This window comes from Arachis hypogaea, chromosome 7, assembly GCF_003086295.3.
Source record: "Arachis hypogaea cultivar Tifrunner chromosome 7, arahy.Tifrunner.gnm2.J5K5, whole genome shotgun sequence".
In the NCBI taxonomy this organism is placed as follows: domain Eukaryota; kingdom Viridiplantae; phylum Streptophyta; class Magnoliopsida; order Fabales; family Fabaceae; genus Arachis; species Arachis hypogaea.
The window spans coordinates 36,774,921-36,798,079 of NC_092042.1; the positions used below are offsets into that span (position 1 = coordinate 36,774,921).

Below are 23,159 nucleotides of genomic sequence, written 5' to 3' on the forward strand. Positions count from 1 at the left end.
GAGCAATCTGCCAATTTCAATCACTGCTTTATTTGATAATTCAAGAGTTACCAATTATTTAACCCAAGCCAAAAGAGAAAATTCTAAATTAAATCGAAGACATCATAAATAGAATAAAGCAATCATAAATCTGGAAATACCTCAAATTATAATAAATAGAAATATCAAATGTAACATGGAAAAGTTCATAGACAAATAAAAGAGAAAGTAAATAAAAAGAAACATTGAACCTGGGATCGAGAGTCACTCCTAAAACTAAGAGAAGTCCTAAATCCCTATCCTAAGAGAGAGAGGAGAGAACCTCTCTCACTAAAAACTACATCTAAAACTAAAATTATGAATTATGAAAGCCTCCTTATGAATGAATGGATTCTCCCACTTTATAGCCTCTAATCTGTATTTTCTGGGCCATAAACTAGGTCGAAAACAGCCCAGAAATCGCTAGAGAAGAAATCTGTCACGCTTATTTTCGTCACTGCGACGCGGCCGCGTGGGGCACGCGTTCGCTTCACCTAGCATTAGGGCAACTATGGCATATTATATATCAAATCGAAGCCCTGGATATTAGCTTTCCAACGCAACTAGAACTACATCGTTTGGATCTCTGTAGCTAAAGTTATAGCCGTTTGAGTACGAAGAGGTCAGGCTGTACAGCTTAACAACTTCTTCAACTTCTTGTATTCCTTCCACTTTTGCATGCTTCCTTTCCATCCTCCAAGCCATTCCTGCCCTGTAATATCTGAAAACACTTAACACACATATCAAGGCATCTAATGGTAATAAGAGAGGATTAATAATAAGCAAATATAAGATCAAAGAAGCATGTTTTCAATCATAGCACAAAATCAGGAAGGAAAATTGTAAAACATGCGAATTGTATGAATAAGTGAGTAAAGAGTTGATAAAAACCACTCAATTGATCATAAGATAAACCATAAAATAGTGGTTTCTCAACCATCCTCTTGCCACGGGCTTGAGGTCAAGCCTACCTAGTTGGTATGACTTGCCTTGCACATTCCTCCTCCATTGTGCTCTTTCCACACAAATGTCCCCAAGCACTTGGTCCAACCTTTGGTCGGTGTTGACCCTTCTTGTGTAAGAGTGTGGGTCTCCTTTCATTTGTAGTAATTTGAGCGCCACTCTTATACTTTTTGGGCTGAAATCCAAGAGTCTCTCTAGGACCATGGTGCACCAATTCTTGGGGCTTGGGTTCATGCTAGTATCATGCTTTTTGGTGACCCACGCATTTGCATAAAACTCTTGCACCATCAAGATTCCAACTTCTGGGATAGGATTGGTTAGAACTTCCCAATCTCTTTTACAGATTTCTTATTGGATCTCCGGGTACTCATCATTTTTTAGCCTAAAGAGGACCTTGGGGATCACCTTTTTGTGCTTCACCACATCATAGAAGTGGTCTTGATGAGATTTGGTGAGGAATCTCTTCATTTCCCAAGGTTCGAAAGCGAAATCAATTGCTTTTTCTTTCCTTTTTTTAGAGGATTCTCTGAATTTGGGTGCCATATGTTGGCGTTCAACGTCAATGACTGCTCCCTAATAGGCGTTGAACGCCCAGCTACTCCTTTGCTGGCGTTCAATGCCAGAAGCTCCTCTTTAGTTTTGGCCTCAGCTCCAATATTGAGGGCTTTGCATTCTTCTCTTGGGTTTACTTCAGTGTTACTTGGAAGAGTGTTAGAAGGGATCTCATGGATCCTCTTACTTAGCTGACCAATTTGTACCTCCAGATTTCTGATGGAGGACCTAGTCTCTATCATGAAACTGTGAGTTGTCTTAGAGAGATCGGAGGCTATGGTAGCTAAGTTAGAGAGGCTCTGCTTAGAAGTCTCCATCTCTTACTGAGAAGGTGAGAATGGTCTGTTATTGAACCTATTCTGGTTTCTTCCACCTTGATTGTTGTTGAAGCCTTGCTGAGGATTCTGTTGATCCCTCCATGAAAAGTTGAGATGATTCCTCCATGATGGGTTGTAGGTGTTTCCATAAGGCTCATTGTTGGAATTCCCTAAGGAATTTCCTATATAGTTAACCTCCTCCATCATGGGTTGATCTGGATCATAGACATCTCCGTCATAGGAGGCTTCTTGAGTGCTGTAAGCTGCAACTTGCATTCCAGTCAAATACGAAGAGATCATATTGTCCTATTAGGTCAGAATTTTGTTTTGAGCCAATATGGCATTCAGAGTGTCTACCTCCAGAACTCCTTTCTTCTGAGCTACCCCATTGTTCACAGAGTTCCTCTCAGAAGTGTATATGAATTGGTTGTTTGTAACTATTTTAATGAGTTCATGTGCGTCTTCAAATGTTTTCTTTAAGTGGAGTGATCCACCAGCAGAGTAGTCCAATGACATCTTAGACATCTCAGAAAGGCCATCATAGAAGATATCTAGCATGGGCCAGTTTGAGATCATGTAAGGAGGGCACCTTCTGATCAGTTGCTTGTACCTCTCCCATGCTTCATAGAGGAATTCACCCTCTTTCTGTCTGAAGGTTTGAACTTCCACCCTAAGCTTGCTCAGCTTTGAGGTGGAAAGAGCTTGGTCAAGAATGCGTTGACCACCTTCTCCTGAGAGTCTAGGCTTTCCTTAGGTTGAGAATCCAGCCAAAGCCTAGCTCTGTTCCTTACAGCAAAGGAGAAAAGCATAAGCTTGTAAACCTCAGGATCCACTCCATCGGTCTTAACAGTATCACATATCTGCAGAAAGTCATATATGATTTTATTTAGATCTTCTTGTGGAAGTCCATGAAATTTGCAATTTTGCTGCATTAGCATAACCAATTGAGGCTTCAACTCAAAGCTGTTGGCATTAATGGCCGGAATGGAGATGCTGCGCCCATAGAAATCAGAATTGGGTGCAGTGTAAGATCCAAGGACCTTTCTTGTGTCTCCTCCATCATTAGGATTGGCTGCCATATCTGTATTTTAAACTTCTTGTTCGAAAAGCTCTGTGAGGTTTCCTCCGGAATGCTATGCTTTAGCTTGTTGTAAGTGCTTCCTTAAGGTCATCTCAGGTTCAGGATCAGGATCAAAGAGAGGTGCTTTATCTCTGTTCCTGCTCATAAACAAGAAAAAGAAAACCAAGAAGGAGAAAGAATTGGAGTTTCTACGTTAGAGTGTAGAGAACTCCCAGTGAGATATCTAAAGAAGAAAAAGAATGAAGGTAGAGGAAGAGATGGAATTCGAAATAGAGGGGTAGTGGATTTCGAATTTAAGGAATAAAAAGGAAAATTAGAATAAAAATTTTTTGTTTTACTTTTTTTTTTATTTAAATGATTTGGAAAGAATAAAAGAGAATAAAAGAAAATTAAAGGCTAGGACCACTAATTAACTAAAAAGATTTGAAAATTTTAAAGGTAGTTTTCGAAAATAAAAGAAAGAAAAAGTCAAACAAAGATTTTGAAATTCAATTGTAAAAGAAGGTAAAGATTTAAAATTTAAAAGTTTTAAATTTAAAAAGAAGATAAGATAAGTTGAAGATTCTTGATGGCCTAGAGAAGGGGAGGTTGAATCTATGGCCTTCTTTTAAGTTGATTGATGAACCCTTGAAACCAGGAAATAAAAATTTGCTTCTGTTTGACTGCGTGATGGGTTATGCAGGAGACAATTTAGTTTTGTCTCATAAATCGCAGAGAGACAAAATAGTGTAGAGAAGAAGAAAATGGCACCAGCATATATCCTGGTTTAGTTGCTCTATGCAATGCAACCTACATCCAGTCTCCACCACAACGTTGGTGGAATTTTCACTATACCTTCAAGTGTTACAAACACCAATTCCCTAGGATTCAACATAATCCTATCTGGGACAAACCAAACTTCAACATAAGCTTGATTTGGCTAGACAACATCCTAGACTCTCACTACACTATGTGCTTACCCAACTTAGTAAGGGATATACCATATACAAGATGCAAAACAGAAATACAAACAAATAGAAATCTGAAATCAACTTTGGCTTTTCTCTCCAAATTTCTCTCTTTGCCTTTTCTCTCTATTTGGGTTTTTTAAAATGCCTCTGATTTAAGTCTTTTTCCACTCAAGAGAAAACAGAGAAAGTTAAACATTGAAATAGAATAATAAACCAGTAAACCATGAAGGAGATGATGATCATAGCCTTAAAGCTATCAGATGAACCAACTTCAAAACACTCTATGATTGTTCTTCATTTTGGCGGTATGTTTCTTTGATGTAGAAACACGGTCCAAAGCATTGAACTCTCACTAGAAATGCTCTCAATGCAACTCAGATTCTGGTTCTCTCTCTTTGCCTTCAAACTAAAGTGATTTTCCTATTTGAATGTGCTTTGTCTCACACCTAGGGCTTACTTCACAAAGTTAGCTTCTTCTTTCTTTCATCAGCCCCAAAAATCAGGGATTTGAAATCAGAGACAAGTAATACACCTTCCTTGAAAATAGATTTTCAATGGATTTGATAAATCCAAGCCCTCAGATTTGTGCTTTGCCTCCAAGAAATAATTGTAGCCATTGATTCAAAGCAGATGTAAACAGTAACCACTTTCTTCATCTTTTTTTGAAACGGTATGTGTAGAAGAAGGTAGGTTTCAATCAAGCTATAAACATGCATATAAGTGGAAACAATCTACCTTTATCTTCTGATCAAGCTAGAGGAGCCCTCTGCTTTTAGCTTCATTGATTTGACCTTTTCTTCAAGAAGCTTCTTTCTCTTTTCTTCATTTTGTATTATCTGAAAGACAAAGCTTGCAATGAAGAACTCTCTTTTTCTTCTCTGTGTTATACCCAAAGGACATCAGGCATTCCAGCTGCTGATTTCTTGCTTTTGAGAAGCTGGTGGACGAAATTGTGATCATCATTATATGTTCTTTGGATTTTGAATGAAAGCTTATTTATGGCACTGGTTGAATTCACAACTCCGTTCAACTAACCAGCAAGTGTACTGGGTCGTCCAAGTAATAAACCTTACGTGAGTAAGGGTCGAATCCACAGAGATTGTTGGTATGAATCAAGCTATGGTCACCTTGCAAATCTCAGTTAGGCAGATTAAAATAGTTTTATGGGTTTCGATTAATTAATAATAAAAAGAAATAAACAATAAAAGGGATAGAACACTTATGCAGATTCATTGGTGGGAATTTCAGATAAGCGGATGGAGATGCTGTAGAGCTCTTGGACGCCTGCTCTCCTACTGCTGTTACTCAGTCCTTCTTACTCCTTTCCATGGCAAGCTTTGTATAGGGGTTCACCATCAACTGTGGCTACTTTCATCCTCTCGGGGAAATATCCTATGCGGCTGTCACTCGCACAGCTAACCAGTCTGGAGGCATCACCCATGGCTGATGGCTACATCCCATCCTCGCAGTGAAAACTAATGCTCACGCACTCTGTCACAGTACGGCTAATCACCGGTTGGTTCCCGCTCCTACTGGAATAGAATCCCTCTTTTGCGTCTGTCACTAACGCCCAGCAGGTTAAAGTTTGAAGCACGTCACAGTCATTCATTACCGGAATCCTACTCGGAACACCATAGACAAGGTTGGACTTTCCGGATTCCCAGGATCCTACTCGGAATACCACAGACAAGGTGAGACTTTCCGGATCCTCATAAATGCCGCCATCTATCTAGCTTATACCACGAAGATTCTGTTGGGGAATCTAAGAGATACACATTCAAGCTCTGTTGCATGTAGAACGTAAGTGGTTGTCAATCACGCGCGTTCATAAGTGAGAATAATAATGAGGGTTATCTAACTCATTACATTCATCATGTTCTTGGGTACGAATGAATATCTTGGAATAAGAATAAGAAAGATTTGAATAAAAGAAAGTAGAATTTCATTAATACTTGAGATACAGCAGAGCTCCACACCCTTAATCTATGGTGTGCAGAAACTCCACCGTTGAAAATACATAAGCAAGAGGTTCAGGCATGGCCGAATGGCCAGCCCTCCTAAACGTGATCACAGGATTCAAAATACAATCCAGGATGTCTAATACAATAGATAAATGTCCTATATATACTAGACTAGCTACTAGGGTTTACATGAGTAAGTAATTGATGCATAAATCCACTTCTGGGGCCCACTTGGTGTATGCTTGGGCTGATCTTGATCAATCCACGAGCTAAGGCATTTCTTGGCGTCAAACTTTGAGTTATGACGTGTTTTGGGCGTTCAACTCCGGATCATGACGTTTTTCTGGCGTTTAACTCCAGACAGCAGCGTGAACTTGGCATTTAACGCCAAGTTACGTCGTCATTCTTCGATTAAAGTATGGACTATTATATATTGCTGGAAAGCCCTGGATGTCTACTTTCCAACGCCGTTGAGAGCGCGCCAATTGGAGTTCTGTAGCTCCAGAAAATCCATTCCGAGTGCAGGGAGGTCAGATTCCAACAGCATCAGCAGTCCTTTTGTCAGCCTTTTTCAGAGTTTAGCTCAAATCCCTCAATTTCAGTCAGAATTTACCTGAAATCACAGAAAAACACACAAACTCATAGTAAAGTCCAGAAATGTGAATTTAACATAAAAACTAATGAAAACATCCCTAAAAGTAGCTTAAACTTACTAAAAACTATATAAAAACAATGCCAAAAAGCGTATAAATTATCCGCTCATCACAACACCAAACTTAAATTGTTGCTTGTCCCCAAGCAACTAAAAATCAAATAGGATAAAAAGAGGATAATATACTATAAAGTCCAAAATATCAATGAATATTAATTTAATTAGATTAGCGGGACTTGTAGCTTTTTGCTTCTGAACAGTTTTGGCATCTCACTTTTTCCTTTGAAGTTTAGAGTGATTGGCTTCTCTAGGAACTTAGAATTTCAGATAGTATTATTGACATTCCTAGTTAGGCATGTTGATTCTTGAACACAGCTATTTTATGAGTCTTGGCTGTGGCCCTAAGCACTTTGTCTTCCAGTATTACCACCGGATACACAAATGCCACAGACACATAACTGGGTGAACCTTTTCAAATTGTGACTTAGCTTTGCTAAAGTCCCCAGTTAGTGGTGTCCAGAGCTCTTAAGCACACTCTTTAGCTTTGGATCACGACTTTAACCATTCAGTCTCAAGCTTTTCACTTGGACCTTCATGACACAAGCACATGGTTAGGGACAGCTTGATTTAGCCGCTTAGGCCTGGATTTTATTTCCTTGGGCCCTCCTATCCATTAATGCTCAAAGCCTTGGATCCTTGCTTTCTTAAAATTTTCGCCATTTTTTTTTTGCTGCTTTTTCTTACTTCAAGAATCAATTTCATGATGTTTTTCAGATCATCAATAACATTTCTCTTTGTTCATCATTCTTTCAAGAACCAACAATTTTTAACACTCATAAACAACAATATCAAAAGACATATGCACTGTTCATTCATTCATTCAGAAAACAAAAATTATTGCCACCACATCAATATAATTAAATTAAATTCACTAATAATTTCAAAAATTATGTACTTCTTGTTCTTTTGAATTAAAACATTTTTCTTTTAAGAGAGGTGAAGGACTAATGGATTTTATTCATAGCTTTAAGGCATGGTTACACACTAATGATCATAAAGTAGAGACACAAAAACATAGATAAACATAACACTTAAAAACCGAAAACAGAAAGAAAATAAAGAACAAGGAATGAATCCACCTCTAGTGGCGTCTTCTTCTTGAAGGACCAATGATGTTCTTCAACTCTTCTATGTCCCTTCCTTGCCTTTGTTGCTCCTCCCTCATAGCTCTTTGATCTTCTCTTATTTCTTGGAGGGTGAGGGCGTGTTCATGATGTTCCACCCTTAGTTGTTCCACATTATGGCTCAAATCCTCCAAGGAGGTGCTGAGTTGCTCCCAATAGTTGTTGGGAGGAAAGTGCATTCCATGAGGCATTTGTTGATGATGAACTTCCTCATGTTCTCCTTGGGGGCCGTGAGGAACTTCCCTTGTTTGCTCCATCCTTTTCTTGGTGATGGGCTTGTCTTCTTCAATGGAGACATCTCCATCTATGATAACTCCGGCTGAATAACATAGATGGCATATGAGGTGGGGGAAGGCTAGCCGTGCCATGTATGAAGGCTTGTCAGCTATTTTGTAGAGTTCATTAGAGATGACTTCATGAACCTCCACTTCCTCTCCAATCATGATGCTATGAATCATGATGGCCCGATCCACAGTAACTTCGGATCGGTTGCTTGTAGGGATGATGGATCTTTGGATGAACTCCAACCATCCTCTAGCTACAGGCTTGAGGTCCAGTCTTCTTAGTTGGACCGGTTTGCCTTTGGAGTCTACTCTCCATTGGGCGCCTTCCACACAAATGTCCATTAGGACTTGGTCCAACCTTTGATTGACGTTGACCCTTCTTGTGTAGGGGCGTTCATCACCTTGCATCATAGGTAAATGAAACGCCAACCTCACATTTTCCGGACTGAAATCTAAGTATTTCCCCCGAACCATTGTGAGATAGTTCTTTGGATTCGGGTTCATACTTTGATCATGGTTCCTAGTGATCCATGCATTAGCATAGAACTCTTGAACCATCAATATTCCGACTTGTTGCATGGGGTTGGTTATGACTTCCCACCCTCTTCTTTGGATCTCATGTCGGATTTCCGGATACTCATTCTTTTTGAGCTTGAAAGGGACCTCGGGGATCACCTTCTTCATTGCCACAACATCATAGAAGTGGTCTTGGTGGCTCTTGGAGATGAATCTCTCCTTCTCCCATGACTCGGAAGTGGAAGCTTTTGCCTTCCCTTTTCCTTTTCTTGAGGAAACTCCGGTCTTGGGTGCCATTGATGGTGAATGAAAAATAAAAAGCTTAGGCTTTTTACCACACCAAACTTAAAATTTGCTCGTCCTCGAGCAAAAAGGAAAGAAGAGGAGAAGAAGAAGAAGAGAATTTTGGTAGAGAAGGAGAAGAGGGGGTTCGGCTATATTAGAGAAGAAGGGGTTTGTGTTGTGTGAAAATGAAGAAGAAAGGAAAGGTATTTATAGGGAGAGGGGAGGGTGAGGTTTCGGCCATTTTGGGTGGGAATGGGTGGGAAATTGAATTTTGAATGTAGTGGAGGTAGGTGGGGTTTATGGGGAAGAGTGGGTTGATGTGAATGGTGAATGGGGTAATTGGGAAGAGGAATTGAGGTGATAGGTGAAGGTTTTTGGGAATTGTGACATGGGGTATTCAAATCACAAAAATAGGATTAAGAGGGAAGGTGGGAATAGGGTAGGTGGGGATCCTGTGGGGTCCACAGATCCTCAGGTGGGGATCCTGTGGGGTCCACAGATCCTGAGGTGAAAAAGAAATACCATTCCTTCACCCTATAGGCGTGTAAATTGCCTCCATGCACCATTCTGGCGTTCAAACGCCCATTGGTGCATGTTCTGGGCGTTAAACGCCCATGTAATGCTTGTTCCTGGCGTTGAACGCCAGTTTCATGCTTGCTTCTGGCGTTCAGCGCCAGATTGTCCTCTGTGTGCGCATCCTGGCGTTAAACGCCAGGATGTTGCTTGTTTTGGGCGTTCAGCGCCAGAAAGATGCTCTGTTCTGGCGTTGAACGCCGGCCAGATGCATCTTCTGGGCGTTGAACGCCGGCCCGTGCGTCCTCCAGGGTAAAAATTTTTTTCTTCTGTTTTTGACTCTGTTTTTAATTTTTTTGATTTTTTTTCGTGACTCCTCATGATCATGTACCTAATTCAACACAAAAATAACACCAAAACAAAATAAAATAAAATTAGATAAATAAAATTGGGTTGCCTCCCAACAAGCGCTTCTTTAATATCAATAGCTTGACAGTGGCTCTCATGGAGCCACAGAGTGATCAAGTCAATGTTGTCTTGTCCCAACACCAAACTTAGAGTTTGGATATGGGGTTTGAACACCAAACTTAGAGTTTGGTTGTGGCTTCACAACACCAAACTTAGAGTCTGACTGTGTGGGCTCTTCTTGACCTTGAACTGAGAGAAGCTCTTCATGTTTACTCTCTTTTGTCACAGAGGGATTGCCATGTGCTTGAAACACAAGATATTCTCCATTCAATTGAAGGACTAACTCTCCTCTATTGACATCTATCACAGCTCCTGCTGTGGCTAGGAAGGGTCTTCCTAGGATGATGCATTCATCATCTTCCTTCCTAGTGTCTAGGATTATGAAGTCAGTAGGGATGTAAAGGCCTTCAACCTTTACTAGCACATCCTCTACTATCCCATGAGCTTCTCTCATGGACTTGTCTGCCAATTGTAATGAAAATAAGGCAGGTTGTACCTCAATGATCCCCAGCTTCTCCATTACAGAGAGTGGCATAAGATTTATCCCTGACCCAAGATCACATAGAGCTCTTTCAAAGCTCATGGTGCCAATGGTGCAAGGTATTAAGAACTTGCCAGGATTTTGTTTCTTTTGAGGTAGAGTTTCCTGAATCCAAGTATCTAATTCACTAATGAGCAAGGGAGGTTCACTTTCCCAAGTCTCATTACCAAATAGCTTGGCATTCAGCTTCATGATAGCTCCTAAATATTGAGCAACTTGCTCTCCAGTCACATCTTCATCCTCTTCAGAGGATGAATATTCTTCAGAGCTCATGAATGGCAGAAGGAGATTTAATGGAATCTCTATGGTCTCTAGGTGAGCCTCAGATTCCTCAGGATCCTTAATAGGAAACTCCTTCTTGCTTGAGGAACGTCCCAGGAGGTCTTCCTCACTAGGATTTTCGTCCTCTTCCTCCTTTGGGCATTCGGCCACTTTGATCAAATCAATGGCCTTGCACTCTCCTTTTGGATTTTCTTCTGTATTGCTTGGGAGAGTACTGGGAGGAGTTTCAATAACTTTCTTACTCAGCTGGCCCACTTGTGCCTCCAAATTTCTAATGGAGGATCTGGTTTCATTCATGAAACTGAAAGTGGCCTTTGACAGATCAGAGACTATATTGGCTAAGTTAGAATTATTTTGTTCAGAGTTCTCTGTCTGTTGCTGAGAAGATGATGGATATGGCTTACTATTATTCAGCCTATTGCGTCCACCATTGTTAAAACCTTGTTGAGGTTTTTGTTGATCCTTCCATGAGAAATTTGGATGATTTCTCCATGATGAGTTATAGGTGTTTCCATAAGGTTCACCTAAGTAATTAACCTCTGCCATGGCAGGGTTCTCAGGATCATAAGCTTCTTCAAAAGCTACCTCTCTATTACTGTTGGATGCATGTTGCAATCCATTCAGATTTTGAGAGATTATGTTGACCTGTTGAGTCAACATTTTGTTCTGAGCCAATATGGCATTCAGAGCATCAATTTCAAGAACTCCTTTCTTCTGAGGTACCCCATTATTCACGGAATTCCTCTCAGAGGTATACATGAACTGGTTGTTTGCAACCATGTCAATGAGTTCTTGTGCCTCTTCAGGCGTTTTCTTCAGGTGAATAGATCCACCTGCAGAATGGTCCAGTGACATTTTCGAAAATTCAGAGAGACCATAATAGAATATATCTAATAGGGTCCATTCTTAAAACATGTCAGATGGACATCTTTTGGTCAATTGCTTGTATCTTTCCCAAGCTTCATAGAGGGATTCACCATCTTTTTGTTTGAAGGTTTGAACATCCACTCTCAGCTTGCTCAGCTTTTGAGGAGGAAAGAATTTATCCAAGAAGGCAGTGACCAGCTTATCCCAGGAGTCCAGGCTATCCTTAGGTTGTGAATCCAACCATATTCTAGCTCTGTCTCTTACAGCAAAAGGGAAAAGCATGAGTCTGTAGACTTCAGGATCAACTCCATTCGTCTTTACAGTCTCACAGATCTGCAAGAATTCAGTTAAGAACTGATAAGGATCTTCAGATGGAAGTCCATAAAACTTGCAGTTTTGTTGCATTAAAGCAACTAGTTAAGGCTTAAGCTCAAAGTTATTGGCTCCAATGGCAGGAATGGAGATGCTTCTTCCATCAAACTTGGACGTTGGCTTTGTGAAGTCACCAAGCATTCTCCTTGCATTATTATTATTATTATTTGCGTCTGCCATCTCCTTCTCTTGTTCGAAAATTTCTGAAAGGTTGTTTCTGGATTGTTGTAATTTAGCTTCTCTTAGTTTTCTCTTCAGAGTCCTTTCAGGTTCTGGATCAACTTCAACAAGAGTGCCTTTTTCCCTGTTCCTGCTCATATGAAAGAGAAGAAAACAAGAAAAGAAAAAGGAATCCTCTATGTCACAGTATAGAGATTCCTTTGTGTTAGTAGAAGAAGAAAGGGGTATAAGAAAGAAGAAGGATGGATTCGGACTTTGGATGAAGAAAGGTGAAGAGAAGTGTTAGTAATTAAATAATTAAATAGAAGAAGAAAAGAGAAGAGAAATTTCGAAAATAATTTTTGAAAGAGAGTTAGTAGTTTTCGAAAATTAGAGATAAGTTGTAATTAAAATTAAAACATGAAACAATTAGTTAATTAAAAAGAATTTTTGAAAAAGAGAGAGGTATTTTCGAAAATTAGAGAGGGAAAAGAAGTTAAGTGGTTTTGAAAAAGATAAAAAACAAACAAAAAGTTAGTTGGTTGATTGAAAAAGATTTGAAATCAAATTTTAAAAAGATAAGAAGATAAGAAGTTAGATAAGATATTTTGAAATCAAATTTTGAAAAAGATAAAATTTTTGAAAAAGATAAGATAAAAGATAAAAAGATTTAATTTTAAAAATTTGAAATTGTTTACTTCACTAACAAGAAACTACAAGATAAGATTCTAGAACTTAAAGATTGAACCTTTCTTAACAAGAAAGTAACAAACTTCAAATTTTTGAACCAATCATATTAATTATTAGTGAATTTTTTTTTTGAAAATATGATATAAAGATAAGAAAAAGATTTTGAAAATATTTTGAAAAAGATTTTTGAAATTTTTGAAAATTATAAAAAATGAAAAAGATATGATTTTTGAAAAAAGATTTTGAAAAGATAAGATTTTTTTAAAATTGAAATTTTGACTTGACTTGTAAGAAACAACTAATTTTGAAAATTTTTGACCAAGTCAAACCAAAATTTCGAAATTTTGGAGGCAAATAAGGAAAAGATATTTTTTTGATTTTTGAATTTTTAAAGAAAAACACAAAAATGACCCAAAACATGAAAATTTTGGATCAAGACACAAGATGCATGCAAGAATGCTATGAATGTCAAGATGAACACCAAGAACACTTTGAAGATCATGATGAACATCAAGAACATAATTTTGAAAAATTTTTGATGCAAAGAAAACATGCAAGACACCAAACTTAGAAATCTTTAATGCATGGATGCACATGAAAAACAACAAACAACACAAAACAAGAAATCATCAAGTTCAAACAAGAAGACTTGTCAAGAACAACTTGAAGATCATGAAGAACACTATGAATGCATGAGATTTTCGAAAAAATGCAAGAAAAATTTTAAAAGCATGCAATTGACACCAAACTTAAAAATTAACACAAGACTCAAACAAGAAACACAAAATATTTTTGATTTTTATGATTTTCTAATTTTTTGTATTTTTATTTTATTTTTTTGAAAATATTCTTTTAGAAAAACGAAAATAAAAGAAAAATTTTGAAAACTTTTTGAAAAGAAAATAAAAAGAAAATTACCTAATCTGAGCAACAAGATGAACCGTCAGTTGTCCATACTCGAACAATCCCCGGCAACGGCGCCAAAAACTTGGTGGACGAAATTGTGATCATCATTATATGTTCTTTGGATTTTGAATGAAAGCTTATTTATGGCACTGGTTGAATTCACAACTCCGTTCAACTAACCAGCAAGTGTACTGGGTCGTCCAAGTAATAAACCTTACGTGAGTAAGGGTCGAATCCACAGAGATTGTTGGTATGAATCAAGCTATGGTCACCTTGCAAATCTCAGTTAGGCAGATTAAAATAGTTTTATGGGTTTCGAATAATTAATAATAAAAAGAAATAAACAATAAAAGGGATAGAACACTTATGCAGATTCATTGGTGGGAATTTCAGATAAGAGGATGGAGATGCTGTAGAGCTCTTGGACGCCTGCTCTCCTACTGCTGTTACTCAGTCCTTCTTACTCCTTTCCATGGCAAGCTTTGTATAGGGGTTCACCATCAACTGTGGCTACTTTCATCCTCTCGGGGAAATATCCTATGCGGCTGTCACTCGCACAGCTAACCAGTCTGGAGGCATCACCCATGGCTGATGGCTACATCCCATCCTCGCAGTGAAAACTAATGCTCACGCACTCTGTCACAGTATGGCTAATCACCGGTTGGTTCCCGCTCCTACTGGAATAGAATCCCTCTTTTGCGTCTGTCACTAACGCCCAGCAGGTTAAAGTTTGAAGCACGTCACAGTCATTCATTACCGGAATCCTACTCGGAACACCACAGACAAGGTTGGACTTTCCAGATTCCCAGGATCCTACTCGGAATACCACAGACAAGGTGAGACTTTCCGGATCCTCATAAATGCCGCCATCTATCTAGCTTATACCACGAAGATTCTGTTGGGGAATCTAAGAGATACACATTCAAGCTCTGTTGCATGTAGAACGTAAGTGGTTGTCAATCACGCGCGTTCATAAGTGAGAATAATAATGAGGGTTATCTAACTCATTACATTCATCATGTTCTTGGGTACGAATGAATATCTTGGAATAAGAATAAGAAAGATTTGAATAAAAGAAAGTAGAATTTCATTAATACTTGAGATACAGCAGAGCTCCACACCCTTAATCTATGGTGTGCAGAAACTCCACCGTTGAAAATACATAAGCAAGAGGTTCAGGCATGGCCGAATGGCCAGCCCTCCTAAACGTGATCACAGGATTCAAAATACAATCCAGGATGTCTAATACAATAGATAAATGTCCTATATATACTAGACTAGCTACTAGGGTTTACATGAGTAAGTAATTGATGCATAAATCCACTTCCGGGGCCCACTTGGTGTATGCTTGGGCTGAGCTTGATCAATCCACGAGCTAAGGCATTTCTTGGCGTCAAACTTTGAGTTATGACGTGTTTTGGGCGTTTAACTCCGGATCATGACGTTTTTCTGGCGTTTAACTCCAGACAGCAGCGTGAACTTGGCGTTTAACGCCAAGTTACGTCGTCATTCTTCGAATAAAGTATGGACTATTATATATTGCTGGAAAGCCCTGGATGTCTACTTTCCAACGCCGTTGAGAGCGCGCCAATTGGAGTTCTGTAGCTCCAGAAAATCCATTCCGAGTGCAGGGAGGTCAGATTCCAACAGCATCAGCAGTCCTTTTGTCAGCCTTTTTCAGAGTTTAGCTCAAATCCCTCAATTTCAGTCAGAATTTACCTGAAATCACAGAAAAACACACAAACTCATAGTAAAGTCCAGAAATGTGAATTTAACATAAAAACTAATGAAAACATCCCTAAAAGTAGCTTAAACTTACTAAAAACTATATAAAAACAATGCCAAAAAGCGTATAAATTATCCGCTCATCAGAAACCACGTTGGTGATGTGAAAGAGAGAGAAGAGAGAAAAGATGGAATTTTGGTTCGGTGGTGGTGGAAAGGTTCAGAAGCAAATGTGACTTGAAATACTTAGTTAGTAACTAAGTTAAATGAATAGATATGGATGTGGACCACCTCTTTTGGGCTTGGCTATTCTTGGGCCTGTTTTCTTTTCCTCCTTGTTGCTATATCCTAAACAAATAGATTCCCAATTGAACAAAGCTTTACTTTGTTTCAATTTGCATTAGGCTTGGTTGTGGATTTAATATACTTCAGCACATTTGATTTCTTTGTTTCATTGGTTTGGGCTGCTGCACAATTATTTTGGGCCTGCATCACTAAATGAAATAATTAAACCCAATTAGATATTTAACCTAATAAATCAATGTTTGTCATTATTATTAAATTAATTGTATTTTTAACTCAACAATCTCTCCCTTGATGACAAACATTATATATGAGGTAATAATCAGAAGAATTGAATTAAAAAGGTTCAGAGACTTCCCTTTGATGAAACCAAATTAACTTGATGTGCTCCCCCTTTCTTTCATAAGAGTTGCTCCCCTTTAATGTATGCTTATCACTTAACCTGAGGATACAATCAATAATGGCAGCAAAATAATCCAATGTATATACATGCTTATCTAGGATTAAACAGCACAAGTATAAGCACAACAACAAAAAAACATAAATATCCATGAACTTCAAATGGCTTAAAGTCAAACAAGTTCAGTTCACAAACACAGTTCAATTCACAAACATAAGACTAATCATAAATAATATCCAATAATTTCAGTAAGCCCTATGTCTTATCAACCCTCGTATATGTATTTTTCTCCCCCTTTTGTCAACAAGGTGGGAAAAATAAAACAAAAACAGAACCTGCAAAATAGTATGTTAGAGTGCAAAACAGGATTTTTAGAAATATTAATGGCACTCATGTTATCACAAAATAAGGGAATATTATCAGCATTCAATTTATAATCAGCTAATTGTGTTTTTAACCACAACAATTGGGAACAGCAAGAAGATGCAGCAATGTATTCGGCTTCTGTAGTGGAAAGAGCCACTGTTGACTGCTTCTTGCTTGACCAAACAATCAAGGATCTACCTAGAAAATAGCAAATGCCAGATATACTTCTTCTATGAATTCTGTCTCCAGCAAAGTTTGCATCACAATAACCAACTACAGAAAATTTATCAGACCTAGGATACCATAAACCATAGTTAGATGTGCCATGTACATATCTAATGATCCTTTTAACTGTTGAAAGATGTGATTTTTTTGGTTTTGATTGGAATCTTGAGCACATTCCAACACTATGCACAATGTCAGGTCTAGAGGAAGTTAGGTAGATAAGAGATCCAATCATTCCTCTATACCTAGTCTCATCAACATCTTTCTTAGTTTCTCCTTTTCTAATTTGGAGTTAGGGTGCATGGGAGTTTCCATGAGTTTGGCATTTTCCATACCAAATTTCTTAACTAATTCCTTGGAATACTTTTCTTGATGAATAAAAATACCATTTTCAGTTTACTTAATTTGTAGCCCAAGGAAAAAATTAATTTCACCCATCATACTCATGTCAAATTCACTTGTCATGAGTTTTCCAAATTCAGTACAAAGGGTCTCATTGGCTGATCCAAATATAATGTCATTAACATAAATTTGGACTAGAATGAAAGAATCATTAGAATTCTTAATAAATAGAGTAGTGTCTGTGGTACCTCTTTGAAAACTATTTTTCAAAAGAAAAGAACTAAGTCTTTCATACCAAACCCTAGGGGCTTGTCTTAACTCATAAAGGGTCTTAGAAAGTTTGAAAACATGGTTAGGAAATTTCTTATTTTCAAAACCAGGTGGCTGTACCGCATACACTTCTCTATCTATCACACCATTCAAGAATGCACATTTCACATCCATTTGATACAATTTAAAACCACGATAAGCAGCATAAGCTAGAAGAAGTCTTATTGCTTCCATTCGGGCAATAGAGGCAAATGATTCATCAAAATCTATTACTTCTTCTTGATCATATTCTTGTGCTACTAATCTTGCTTTATTTCTAGCAATTCTTCCATCTTCACCTAGCTTGTTCCAGAATATTCACTTGGTGCCTGTCACTTTCTTATCACTTGGCTTTGGGACTAATGTCCAAACTTGGTTCTTTTCAAACTCATGAAGCTCTTCCTCCATTGCCTTTACCTAAGAGGGGTCATTGATGCACTACTATTTTGTGGTACATTTTGTGCTTAATTTAGGTGGATTTTATCCACTTTTACCACATTTATTCAATGAAATGGCATGGTTTCATGATTGTCTCCTAATTTGTGCTTAAGTGTGAAAACATGCTTTTTAGGCCTTTAATTGATTCATTTTGATTCACCTTTGATTCCACTAGATGCCTTGATGTGTTTGTTAGTGATTTCAGGATGAAAAGGCTAGGAATGGATCAAAGGAGTAAAGAGAAAAGCATGCAAAGTGGAGAAATCATAGAAAATCAAGGATTTGGGATACACTTATGATGCAGCAAAAATTGGTGAATTAAAAATTATTAAAATGTGTACGTTGCAAGTATAGTTCTTAACTCACCGGAAATCCACTTATCAATTTAGAAATATGTCACAGAAATTCAAATTTTAAATACTGGGAGTATAAATCCCAGGTCATCTCCCAACGAGTTACAGAAAGGTGTGCTATTTTATTAATCAGATGTTTTCAAAAAGGTTTGAGTTTAATAACAGGAAATTAAATTGATAAATTTGAATAATGTAAATAAAAGCCTTGACTGGGAGTTGATTAGTTGGAATCCCTATTATAGTTGGAATGCTCTCAAGATTAATTGATAATTAAAAGTTATTCTGTTTTGTTATCCTTTACTAAGCAAAGGAAAATCAAACAGGTTGGAATGCTACGTCTGTTCACAAATTGCAACCCACTTAATCAAAAGGGATTGGTGTTAGTGATTAGAAGGCAATCCAACAGTAAACCCAATTACAATCTTTCTTTCAAACCTTCCAACTCAATTGGTTCTTTTCAATCAACTCCCCATCAAGTTAGGGAACTACTCGCTCATTGTGAATGCAAAATTCATAACATATGAGAAGAAATTAAAGAAAGACATTGTAAATAGAAATAAAAAATAATCCAATTAAAATAAGAATAATCCTTATATTGAATAAATCCTAATAATATTCCAATGGTAAAATTAACAAAGCAAAGGACATGGAAGAGTAAAGCCAAGTAAAGAAAACGAACTAGAATGACGAAGTCTTGATGAGGTAACGACTCTTCTCAATATCCCAATGCAAAAGTAGTAGAAAAATAATATCCTAAGAGTATCAATTGTGTAGAGAGAAAACCTAGAGGAGGAGTAAAACTAGATCTAAAAACTCAAAACTGTGTAGAATGAATGTTGTTTTTCGTTTCTGCATGTTCTCTGGCTCTAGTCTGCTGTTCTGGGCCGGGAACTGGGTCAAAACAGGGCCCAAAATCGACCCCAGCAAAATCTGCGGATTACGCAGATCGCGCATGTCACGCGATCGCGTCGTCCACGCGGATGAGTCATTCGCGTTTTTTCGTGCCACGCGTTCGCGTCGTCCACGCCTCCGCATCACTTGTGGTTTTCCTTTCCGTGCAGTCGCGTGAGCCATGCGGCCGCGTCACCGCGATTTTTCCTCTTCCGTGCGAACACGTGAGCTATGCGGTCGCGTCACTTCTCGCTGGTTGTCTCCTCAATTTCTTGTGTTCCTTCCATTTTTACTAGCTTCCCTTCCAATCTCCAACTCATCCATGCCGTATAAAGCCTGAAACACTTAACACACAGATCACGACATCGAATGGGATAAAGGAGAACTAAAATGCATAATAAAAAGTCTCTAGGAAGCAGTTTTCAACCATGTAATAATTCCAGGAAGGAAATATAAATGGATGCTAAATTAATGAATAAGTGGGTAAGGATCATGATAAAACCACATAATTATACACAATATAAACTATAAAATAGTGGTTTATCAACCTCCCCACACTTAAACATTAGCATGTCCTCATGCTTAATTGAAGGAGATAAGATAAATGAGTATGAACATGTAGAAATTCATGCAATGCAATACAACCTATATATATACAAATGCAACTATATGATTCTTGCCCACTTGATCAAAAGTAAATAAGCTCTTCAAAACAATTACAAATCAAATTCCATTAATTCTATCACTATACAGTAAAACAGATAAAAGTGCAAGAAGATAACTCATGAAAGCAGGGAACATGAAAATTTAAGCATAGAACCCTCACTGATGATGTATATATGCTCTAATCCCTCTAGTGTATAGGGTAATCACTCTATCCTTCTCTAATTATGCTCTCTAACTTTTGTTTTTCTCCTAACCATTCAACAACAGTTAATATGCCAATGCAAACATCATGAGGTCTTTTTAAGGTTGTGATAGGGCCAAGGTAAGGATAGGGATATATATATATATATATATATATATATATATATATATATATATATATATATATATATATATATATATATATATATATATATATATATATATATGGTTAAGTGAGCTTATAAATTGAATCTTTAATTAACCCAGCTTTAACCCAACCTATATATTTTATATAACTTTAGAATTCATACCTAGCTACCCAGAATTCCCTTTTACCTTCCATACTCATGTATCAAATTTTTTTTTATATAAAAAAATAAACATAGCTTATCAATGCACATAGATTTGTAATTCTTATAGTTTCACATGAGTAGGTACCCAAATTCCTATTATATTATCATGACACATTCCCTTAATAATTTTTGTTCCCACAAATTCCCATACTTAACTAGCATACACAATTCTATCTTAAGCTAACCAAAGATTCAATTTGGGATATACAATTATTTTTCTGCTTAAGGCTAGTAATATGGTAAAATACAGAACAAATGGGATTTTAAGGCTCAAAGTGGTTAACAAAGGTAATTAAAAAGGGTAGGCTTAATTTGGATAAGTGAGTTTAAACAAATAATGGCCTCAATCACATGCAAGCATATAAACATAATAACTATTGGACATATAGGATGAGACAAAATATAGATTACAATCATAGAGAAGTAAACACACAAGAATAAAATAATTATGGTTAAATAATGTAACCATGCATAAAGGCTCAAATTTTCACAGGTTGTGTGTTCTTTAGCTCAAAAATCATGTTTCAAATACAACTTCAAGCAGATTTATCCTAAAAATTATGATCAGAATTAGTGAAATTTTGTTCTAAAGATATTTTTTTTAGAAGAAACTTATTGTCTTTTCAATCAAGTAGAACATGCATGCAACTAACCTATTCTAAGAAAAAGAAAATCTAACTAAAATATCCTAATTTATTGGTGCTAGGGAAGAGAATTTAACTCCGGAAGTCAGGTCGTGCACGAAATTGTTGTTCATGTGTTAATATTCATTGCTTGTTCATTCCCTGGTAATGGCGCCAAAAACATGATGCCAACACCAATGTTTCTATATAATTTTCCACAATTTCGCACAACTAACCAGCAAGTGCACTGGGTCGTCCAAGTAATACCTTACGTGAGTAAGGGTCGATCCCACGGAGATTGTTGGTATGAAGCATACTATGGTGACCTTGTATTTGTCAGATAGGCAGATTAAATAGTTATGGGTTTCGAAAATTAATAATAAATAGAAAATAAAAGGGATAGAAATACTTATGTAAATCAATAGTGAAAATTTCAGATAGGCGTATGGAGATGCTAGAATCCTTTCGAATCTCAACTTTCTTACTACTTTCATCCAATCCTTCTTACTCCTTTCCATGGCAAGCTGTTTGTAGGGCATCACCATCATCAATGGCTACTTTTAATCCTCTCGGGAAAATGGTCCTATGCGCTGTCACTGCACGGCTAATCGTCTGGAGGCATCACCCTTGTTGATAGTTACATCCCATCCTCTCAGTGAAAAAGGTCCAAATGCTCTGTCACGACACGACTAATCATCTGTCGGTTCTCAATCAGGCTGGAGTAGAATTCATTGATTCTTTTGCGTCTGTCACTAACGCCCAACACTTGCGAGTCTGAAGCACGTCACAGTCATTCAATACCGGAATCCTACTCGGAATACCACAGACAAGGTTAGACTTTCCGGATTCCCAGGATCCTACTCGGAATACCACAGACAAGGTGAGACTTTCCGGATCCTCATGAATGCCGCCATCTATCTAGCTTATACCACGAAGATTCTGTTGGGGAATCTAAGAGATACACATTCAAGCTCGGTTGCAAGTAGAACGGAGGTGATTGTCAATCACGCGCGTTCATAGGTGAGAATGATGATGAGCGTCACATAATCATCACATTCATCATGTTCTTGGGTGCGAATGAATATCTTGGAATAAGAATAAGAGAGACTTGAATAAAAAGTAATAGTAATTGTATTGAAACTTGAGGTACAGCAGAGCTCCACACCCTTAATCTATGGTATGCAGAAACTCCACTGTTGAAAATACATAAGTGAAAGGTTCAGGCATGGCCGAATGGCCAGCCCCCAAAACGTGATCAATAGCCTCTTAGGATGAAGAATAAAATAAAACTGAGACCAAAGATGTCTAATACAATAGTAAGATGTCCTATATATACTAGACTAGCTACTAGGGTTTACATGAGTAAGTAATTGATGTATAAATCCACTTCTGGGGCCCACTTGGTGTATGATTGGGCTGAGCTTGATCAATCCACGAGCTGAGGCTTCTCTTGGAGTTGAACTCCGAGTTATGACGTGTTTTGGGCGTTCAACTCCGGATCATGACGTTTTTCTGGCGTTTAACTCCAGACAGCAGCATGAACTTGGCGTTCAACGCCAAGTTACGTCGTCAATTTCCGAATAAAGTATGAACTATTATATATTTCTGGAAAGCTCTGGATGTCTACTTTCCAACGCCATTGAGAGCGCGCCATTTGAAGTTCTGTAGCTCCAGAAAATCCATTTCGAGTGCAGGGAGGTCAGATTCTAACAGCATCAGCAGTCCTTGTTGTTAGCTTTTTTCAGAGTTTTGCTCAAGTCCCTCAATTTCAGCCAGAAATTACCTGAAATTATAGAAAAACACACAAACTCATAGTAAAGTCCAGAAATGTGAATTTAACATAAAAACTAATGAAAACATCCCTAAAAGTATCTTGAACTTACTAAAAACTACCTAAAAACAATACCAAAAAGCGTATAAATTATCCGCTCATCACAACACTAAACTTAAATTGTTGCTTGTCCCCAAGCAAATGAAAATCAAATAGGATAAAAAGAAGAGAATATACTATAAATTCCAGAATATCAATGAATATTAATTATAATTAGATGAGCGGGACTTGTAGCTTTTTGCTTCTGAACAGTTTTGGCATCTCACTTTTTCCTTTGAAGTTTAGAATGATTGGCTTCTCTAGGAACTTAGAATTTCGGATAGTGTTATTGACTTTCCTAGTTAAGCATGTTGATTCTTGAACACAGATACTTATGAGTCTTGGCCGTGGCCCTAAGCATTTTGTTTTCCAGTATTACCACCGGATACATAAATGCCACAGACACATAACTGGGTGAACCTTTTCAGATTGTGACTCAGCTTTGCTAGAGTCCCCAGTTAGAGGTGTCCAGAGCTCTTAAGCACACTCTTTTGCTTTGAATCACGACTTTAACCACTCAGTCTCAAGCTTTT

General features: G+C 37.7%; 2 non-coding genes across 2 annotated transcripts; both read left to right on the forward strand.

Moving 5' to 3' along the window:
• The first annotated feature begins 2,421 nt into the window (after nucleotides 1-2,421).
• On the forward strand, nucleotides 2,422-2,527 carry LOC112704437 (small nucleolar RNA R71). The gene has a single exon (XR_003155062.1). It is a non-coding gene; the product is annotated as a small nucleolar RNA R71 (small nucleolar RNA).
• Nucleotides 2,528-11,480: 8,953 nt separating this feature from the next.
• On the forward strand, nucleotides 11,481-11,584 carry LOC112704562 (small nucleolar RNA R71). The gene has a single exon (XR_003155181.1). It is a non-coding gene; the product is annotated as a small nucleolar RNA R71 (small nucleolar RNA).
• The last annotated feature ends 11,575 nt before the right edge of the window (nucleotides 11,585-23,159 follow it).